The sequence below is a fragment of the Palaemon carinicauda genome, chromosome 2, assembly GCF_036898095.1.
Source record: "Palaemon carinicauda isolate YSFRI2023 chromosome 2, ASM3689809v2, whole genome shotgun sequence".
NCBI lineage: Eukaryota > Metazoa > Arthropoda > Malacostraca > Decapoda > Palaemonidae > Palaemon > Palaemon carinicauda.
In genome coordinates, this window is record NC_090726.1 from 142,214,317 (window position 1) to 142,223,220 (window position 8,904).

Consider the following 8,904-nt stretch of genomic DNA (forward strand, 5'->3'; position numbering starts at 1 on the left):
TATGCTCTTTTCATCAATATTAATGGGTGACTTGATTACTTCCCCCTCCCCATTTAGCTGATGGGCCTCTGCGACCTCCTTATCAGACAGCACTGCACCACCCGCCATCAATACTCCTCTGAGGTGTTTATATGATCACAAAATCAGGAGGGGTTGACATTTGGTCTTATGAGTGCAATTGAACGATTAGATACTAATTTTCTTATATTTTTATTCTATTTACTGATAGCTCTTTCTTTTTTATCACCAGAGCTTTAATAGAAATAGGTTTATATTGTCACTAAAATACAATGTTGCTACGAGTGTTGCATGTGTTTGTATACGAGTTTAGTGTTGTATAAACGAACATGCTTTCTTTCTCTTCCTCTTTTCCTCTGGCTTCTTTTTTTCCTCAACGTGTAGATAATTTCCTTCTACACTTCTGAGATGGTTTCTGTAGTCAGGAGACGAAAGATATTTTCAGTATCACTATTGTCTTAAAGTGTACCGTTGATATATTTGTTTGGTATATCTGCAGTGTTGCTCGAAGTCTGGGCTTGAACGCATTTTCCTATGAGTAGGAGGCGGACCTGAGATTCCATTGTAAATATTTTTCTTTTAGTCACTTTAATACATCCTAAAATGATGGTGCGTGATAAAGACCATACACACACACACACACACACACATATATATATATATATAATATATATATATATATATATATATATATATATATATATATATATATGTATATATACATACATACATACATACATACATATACCAAGGCACTTCCCCCAATTTTGGGGGTAGCCGACATCAAACAAATGAAACAAAAAAGGGGACCTCTCCTCTCTACGTTCCTCCCAGCCTGACAAGGGACTCAACCGAGTTTGGCTGGTACTGCTAGGGTGCCACAGCCCACTCTTCCCCGTTATCCACCACAGATGAAACTTTATAACGCTGAATCCCCTACTGCTGCTACTTCTGCGATCATCTAAGGCTCCGGAGGAAGCAGCAGGGCCTACCGGAACTGCGCCACAATCGCTCGCCATTCATTCCTATTTCTAGCACGCTCTCTTGCCTCTCTCACATCTATCCTCCTATCACCCAGAGCTTTCTCCCATCAACTCTTGCATTCATCACCTTCTTTAGCAGACAGCCATTTTCCATTCTCTCAACATGGCCAAACCACCTCAACACATTCATATCCACTCTAGCTGCTAATTCATTTCTTACACCGTTCTCAACCTCACCACTTCGTTCCTAATCCTATTTACTCGAAATACACCAGCCATACTCCTTAGACACTTCATCTCAAACACATTCAATTTCTGTCTCTCCGTCAATTTCATTCCCCACAACTCGGATCCATACATCACAGTTGGTACAATCACTTTCTCATATAGAACTCTCTTTACATTCATGCCCAACCCTCTATTTTTTACTACTCCCTTAACTGCCCACAATAATTTGCATCCTTCATTCACTCTCTGACATACATCTGCTTCCACTCCTCCATTTGCTGCAACAACAGACCCCAAGTACTTAAACTGATCCACCTCCTCAAGTAACTCTTCATTCAACATGACATTCAACCTTGCACCACCTTCCCTTCTCGTACATTTCATAACCTTATTCTTACCCACATTAACTCTCAACTTCTTTCTCTCACACACCCTTCCAAATTCTGTCACTAATCGGCCAAGCTTCTTCCGTGTCTGCAACCAGTACAGTATCATCCGCAAACAACAACTGATTTACCTCCCATTCATGGTCATTCTTGTCTACCAGTTTCAATCCTCTAGAGCATATATATATATATATATATATATATATATATATATATATATATATATATATATCCATCCATATACCAAAGGCACTTCCCCCAATTTTGGGGGGTAGCCGACATCAACAAGAACAAAACAAAAAAGGGGACCTCTACTCTCTATGTTCCTCCAGCCTAACCAGGGACTCAGCCGAGTTCAGCTGGTACTGCTAGGGTGCCACAGCCCAACCTCCCACATTTCCACCACAGATGAAGCTTCATACTGCTGAGTCCCCTACTGCTGCTACCTCCGCGGTCATCTAAGGCACCGGAGGAAGCAGCAGGGCCTACCGGAACTGCGTCACAATCGCTCGCCATTCATTCCTATTTCTAGCACGCTCTCTTGCCTCTCTTACATCTATCCTCCTATCACCCAGAGCTTTCTTCACACCATCCATCCACCCAAACCTTGGCCTTCCTCTTGTACTTCTCCCATCAACTCTTGCATTCATCACCTTCTTTAGCAGACAGCCATTCTCCATTCTCTCAACATGGCCAAACCACCTCAACACATTCATATCCACTCTAGCCGCTAACTCATTTCTCACACCCGTTCTCACCCTCACCACCTCGTTCCTGACCCTATCTACTCGAGATACACCAGTCATACTCCTCAGACACTTCATCTCAAACACATTCAATTTCTGTCTCTCCATCACTTTCATTCCCCACAACTCCGATCCATACATCACAGTTGGTACAATCACTTTCTCATATAGAACTCTCTTTACATTCATGCCCAACCCTCTATTTTTTACTACTCCCTTAACTGCCCCCAACACTTTGCAACCTTCATTCACTCTCTGACGTACATCTGCTTCCACTCCACCATTTGCTGCAACAACAGACCCCAAGTACTTAAACTGATCCACCTCCTCAAGTAACGCTCCATTCAACATGACATTCAACCTTGCACCACCTTCCCTTCTCGTACATCTCATAACCTTACTCTTACCCACATTAACTCTCAACTTCCTTCTCTCACACACCCTTCCAAATTCTGTCACTAGTCGGTCAAGCTTCTCTTCTGTGTCTGCTACCAGTACAGTATCATCCGCAAACAACAACTGATTTACCTCCCATTCATGATCATTCTCGTCTACCAGTTTTAATCCTCGTCCAAGCACTCGAGCATTCACCTCTCTCACCACTCCATCAACATACAAGTTAAACAACCACGGCGACATCACACATCCCTGTCTCAGCCCCACTCTCACCGGAAACCAATCGCTCACTTCATTTCCTATTCTAACACATGCTTTACTACCTTTGTAGAAACTTTTCACTGCTTGCAACAACCTTCCACCAACTCCATATAACCTCATCACATTCCACATTGCTTCCCTATCAACTCTATCATATGCTTTCTCCAGATCCATAAACGCAACATACACCTCCTTACCTTTTGCTAAATATTTCTCGCATATCTGCCTAACTGTAAAAATCTGATTCATACAACCCCTACCTCTTCTAAAACCCCCCTGTACTTCCCAGATTGCATTCTCTGTTTTATCCTTAATCCTATTAATCAGTACTCTACCATACACTTTTCCAACTACACTCAACAAACTAATACCTCTTGAATTACAACACTCATGCACATCTCCCTTACCCTTATATAGTGGTACAATACATGCACAGACCCAATCTACTGGTACCATTGACAACACAAAACACACATTAAACAATCTCACCAACCATTCAATTACAGTCACACCCCCTTCCTTCAACATCTCAGCTTTTACACCATCCATACCAGATGCTTTTCCTACTCTCGTTTCATCTAGTGCTCTCCTCACTTCCTCTATTGTAATCTCTCTCTCATTCTCATCTCCCATCACTGGCACCTCAACACCTGGAACAGCAATTATCTCTGCCTCCCTATCCTCCTCAACATTCAGCAAACTTTCAAAATATTCCGCCCACCTTTTCCTTGCCTCCTCTCCTTTTAACAACCTTCCATTTCCATATTTCACTGTCTCTTCAATTCTTGTGCCGGCCTTTCTTACTCTCTTCACTTCTTTCCAAAACTTCTTCTTATTCTCTTCATATGACTGACCCACTTCCTGACCCCACCTAAGATCAGCTGCCCTCTTTGCCTCACGTACCTTGCGCTTTACTTCCACCTTTTTCTCTCTATATTTTTCATACTTCTCTATACTATTACTCTGCAGCCATTCTTCAAAAGCCCTCTTTTTCTCTTCCACTTTTACCTTCACTCCTTCATTCCACCATTCACTGCCCTTCCTCATGCTGCCTCCAACAACCTTCTTGCCACATACATCACTTGCAATCCCAACAAAATTTTCTTTTGCTAACTTCCACTCCTCCTCTAAATTACCAGTTTCTCTTACTCTCACCTCGTCATATGCCATTTTCAACCTTTCCTGATATTTACTTTTTACCCCAGGTTTTATTAGCTCTTCAACCCTCACTAGCTCCCTTTTACATCCACCTACTCTATTCCCCCACTCTTTTGCTACAACCAATTTTCCTTCCACCAAAAAATGATCAGACATACCGTTAGCCATACCCCTAATCACGTGCACGTCTTTCAATCTTCCAAACATTCTTCTAGTTATCAACACATAATCCATTAATGCCCTTTCTACTACTCTTCCATTTGCCACTCTTACCCATGTATACTTATTTTTATCTTTCTTCTTAAAAAAGCTAGCACTTATTACCATCTCTTGTTCAACACACATATCTACCAGTCTCTCACCACTCTCATTTTCACCTGGTACGCCATACTTTCCAATGACACCTTCTACCTCTCCAGCACCCACTCTAGCATTTAAGTCACCCATAACAACTACATAATTCCTTCTACCCAGTCCTTCTACACACCTAGTTAATTCATTCCAAAATTCATTCCGCTCTTCTTCACTTTTCTCACTACCTGGCCCATACGCACTGACAAACGCCCAACATTCCCTACCCAACCTAACCCTTACCCACATTAACCTAGATGATATCTCCTTCCATTCCACTACTTTACCTGTCATATATATATATATATATATATATATATATATATATATATATAATATACACACACACACACACACACATATATATATATATATATATATATATATATATATATATTAAAAGATTATACATTTTTTGAAAGGTTGAAATCTCAAGTCCTTTTCTTCATATACTCTTTCTCAGTCATGGCTGATTATTGAAATCCGTGTATGATTTATTTTTTGAATAATTTTTTTTTTTTTTTACAATTGAAATTATCCTTGTTACAAGGACATTAAGTTCCAAAGTAATCATTGCCAACGTTTCTCTTAATAGGGGAAATACTAGTAAAGCTTGACCATGCCATTCTTCTATAACACCGGGAGGAAGAAAGACCCTTGAAATACTGTCATATGATTTTTAACTTCATTAAAAGCTGTCCCATCTTGGATGTGGCACCGCGTCCCACAAATCTGTTGTTCAAAGATTTGCATGTAGTAGGTTTTCAAATTATAATTATGTGCATGATGTTTCTTTACCTCTTGTTTTTACTTAATGCAGTTTGAGACAGGATATTTGCATAGCGTAACCGATTACAATAATATGAGATATTTGATTGAAGTGATTGGTTATAACAGATTTATATGAATATCAGAATGTTACAATGCTTTGCTCTCATTATGCCTTTATAAAATCTCCCTGGCCAGTTTTCTGCTATGGTGATGTCGATCAATAAAAAAAAATTACGATGAGAGTGAGGAAGAAAATTCACTATACTGAAAATATATGGATAATTTTACTTGATATAGTCTTGAAAAGACAGTATATATAAAAATATCGAAATTATTTTTAATGTAATGGGCCTAATTTTCATAAGTCAACTTACGTTTCTTTATACAGCGCTGTGGATAATTCTTTTTCAGTTATTCGTGATTTGTCTTTCAAAAAATATCCACAATTGTATCTTGTGCATTTGAATAAGCAGTGAAGAAATGTGATCTAAACCAAAGCAAATAGATTAATAGGAATAAGGTACTGGAGAGAGAAGCGATGGGAAGAGGTAAATTAAGTTACACTTATGCTAGAACATTAAAGCTAGTTGTAGCATTTTCATATGCATATTTCCACATATTAAGGTTTAAATCATAAAACAGATCATTTTAGTTATCTTTATTTTAACAGTTATTGTTTCCTGTTGTTCATTTCTCCTTTTATTTGGTATTCATATGTTAAGTAAATTTCCAAATCTGGAGATCCCATCTACTGCGAGGTTCATTAAAACAGCTGATAAAAGAACTGCAAATAGTTTATTGCAAATATACTAATACTGCTGTTTCACATTAATACTCTGTATGATATAAACTGGAATCACTGAGTTTCGTTCTTCCTACGACAATTGTTTCCTGAATATTTCAGTTATATCACAAATATACATAAGGAAACAAGTGAATGTCACTTAATGTACCAGTGTATTCTTCCCGTTAAAAGGACAACAAAGTTTGAAATATTTTGCTATTGAATCACACTCGGAATATATTAAGTAATGCACATATGCTCTCTCTATTGATAAATATGTGTATGAAATTATACCAAAGTAAAACTGATCCTCTCCCTTGTTCTTATAGTATACTTGTACTATATACTGTACATCTTATCTTTATGTATATATATATATATATATATATATATATATATATATATATATATATATATATATATATATATATATATATATGGTCAGGATTTTGACGGAAATGCTGGCTGGTATCAACTAGTTTATTTACACGGAAGTTACATGTTAGTTTCGGTTTTAAAGGTAGAGTGCTGTCGTTCTTTGACATCGTATTGAGTTTAAATCCGTTTACATAACGTCCATGGGAAGTCGTTTTTTGGTGACCAGAATATCACAGTGGTTAACGATTCTTAGAATAATATACATATATATATATATATATATATATATATATATATATATATATATATATATATCTATATATGTATGCATATATATGAATATATATATATATATATATATATATATATATATATATATATATATATATATCTATATATGTATGCATATATATGAATATATATATATATATATATATATATATATATATATATATTTATGTGTGTGTGTGTGTGTGTGTGTGTGTGTGTGTGTGTGTGTGTGTGTGTAAATGTCTTGCTATATGTCGTCTTGCTTGGAATACAATGCTCTTGTTAGAATTTTTCTGTACGTAGATGAGCCACTGTACCCTCCTTTACCCATTTCAGACTTGAAATAAACGGCTGAATCTCAATTTGTGCACAAACCTTGCTATAAATAAATATTCATGTTTTTATGTGATTTCAAATTAAATTTTTAATGAATTTATTATTCATGGGTCCTATGAACATTACTGAGAAAAGGCAAGCATCAAGGAAGGGTTAGGTTACTATAAAGGTGATAAAAAGATCAAAGAAAAGTATGAGATCTTGCACTGATTTGAAATATAAAGTATGCCGAAAGCCCAAATTTCAATAATTGTGAAAAAAAACCCTATGAAATCAGTTGATGTAATATTGCAAGGGGAGGTGGGGGGTAAAATCTATACCAAAACAAAGATCATAGAAATTAGAGTAAGTTACAAATTTGTTGTTGATCTGGATCAAAGGAAAAACATTTAGTTTTAGTGTTTCAGGGCCTATGATTTGCGAAAAGGCAAGAATATTTTTTTTTTCTTTTACAGGTTTTTAAAAGACATGACAGGCATGAGCGAAAATAGTAGAGAAGTGTTTAAAGCCAGCCATGGGTTGTTTGGTGAGTGGAAGAAAAGGACTTGCATATGTACAGTTGTGTTGCCAAAGGATATGTTACCGAGTTAAGAGAGTATGAAGAGGCTAAGGATTTTGTTCTTCAAGTTTTTAATTACAGTGAGACAGGCCTGCTTTAGAGTAAAATGTCAAAGAGAATCTATGTCATACAAAAAATGGTATCGCCGGGGCACAAGCCAATGAAAAAGTCTAACATTATTCTTGAGTGGAAATGCAAATAAAGATTTAAAAGACAAGTCTCTTTTGATCTATACCTAACAACCCGAGGGTTTAAAAAGAGCTTAGTATTATGAAAATCCTCTCCTCTGTCATGTGCAGGCCAAACATAACTTCTTGTGTGTGACTAGTGAATATTTCAATGAATGGTGTGATACTGTGTATGGGCTAAGTGCAACAAAATGTTTGCTGAAAAATAAGTGACTGAAGCTCCTGGTCACCATTAAAGCTTGCTGGAGGATTTTTTTTCTGGTGGAATTTCACTTCATTGCTGTGAAGAATGGCCCTCCAACATGACTACCCTTCGACCAGTAAGTCATCAGCACTTTCAGGAAACTCTTCACCAACCCTCCATTCTAGAGGTAATATGAAATAACTTTGGGCACAGAGGTAACTCTCAGAGAGATATAGAAGGCATTTCAGTATCATTTGCTACATAAATCATATTGACAAAGCCTGACAGAAAGTTTCCAGTAAGACCAGGAACTCTGCCAGGAGTAATTTGTTGCCGAAAGCCATATCAGAAACGAAAGTACAAAGTTGTACAGAAAAGTACCTCTCCAATAGTTATAATATTGTTATAGTATTGTTTGGAATGATCAGACAATTTCACTGTACGGGAACGTTCATCCCTAGTGGTCAAAAGCAGACTTCAATGGACAGGATTTTAATAAAGTTCAAAACTGGTGACCTCAGCTAGGTCCAAGTCAAGAAAATAGACAGAAAAGAGAAGGAGAGAAACTCCCAGAATTTCATATTCCTAGGATTTTATTGGCAGTGGACTGACTTTCCTTCCAAATAAAAACCCCTCCTCCTTTTCCTCCCATTACGCACCAACATCATCTTAGGCTATCAGCTCATTTCAGCAAGGTAAAGTAAGGTTAGATTTTAGTGTATTGATTCTATATTTTGTTTTGTATTTATGCATCTAAATAATAAGGATTATCTAAAATATATTGTACAATTCTGTTAATGTACAATAAGCCTTATAAACTATATTCTTTTTATCAGATCTCTATTTCATTTCCTTTTACTATGGAAAAGTTCGTGTGGTGTAATTCGTTTTCGGTACAACTCCTACC

The 8,904-nt window shown here is 37.0% G+C and overlaps 1 protein-coding gene across 3 annotated transcripts in view; it reads right to left on the reverse strand.

The window, feature by feature from the left end:
- Positions 1-8,904, reverse strand: part of LOC137627538 (uncharacterized) — a 785,382-nt gene that overhangs the window by 54,271 nt on the left and 722,207 nt on the right. The gene's annotated exons all lie outside the window — the stretch shown is intronic.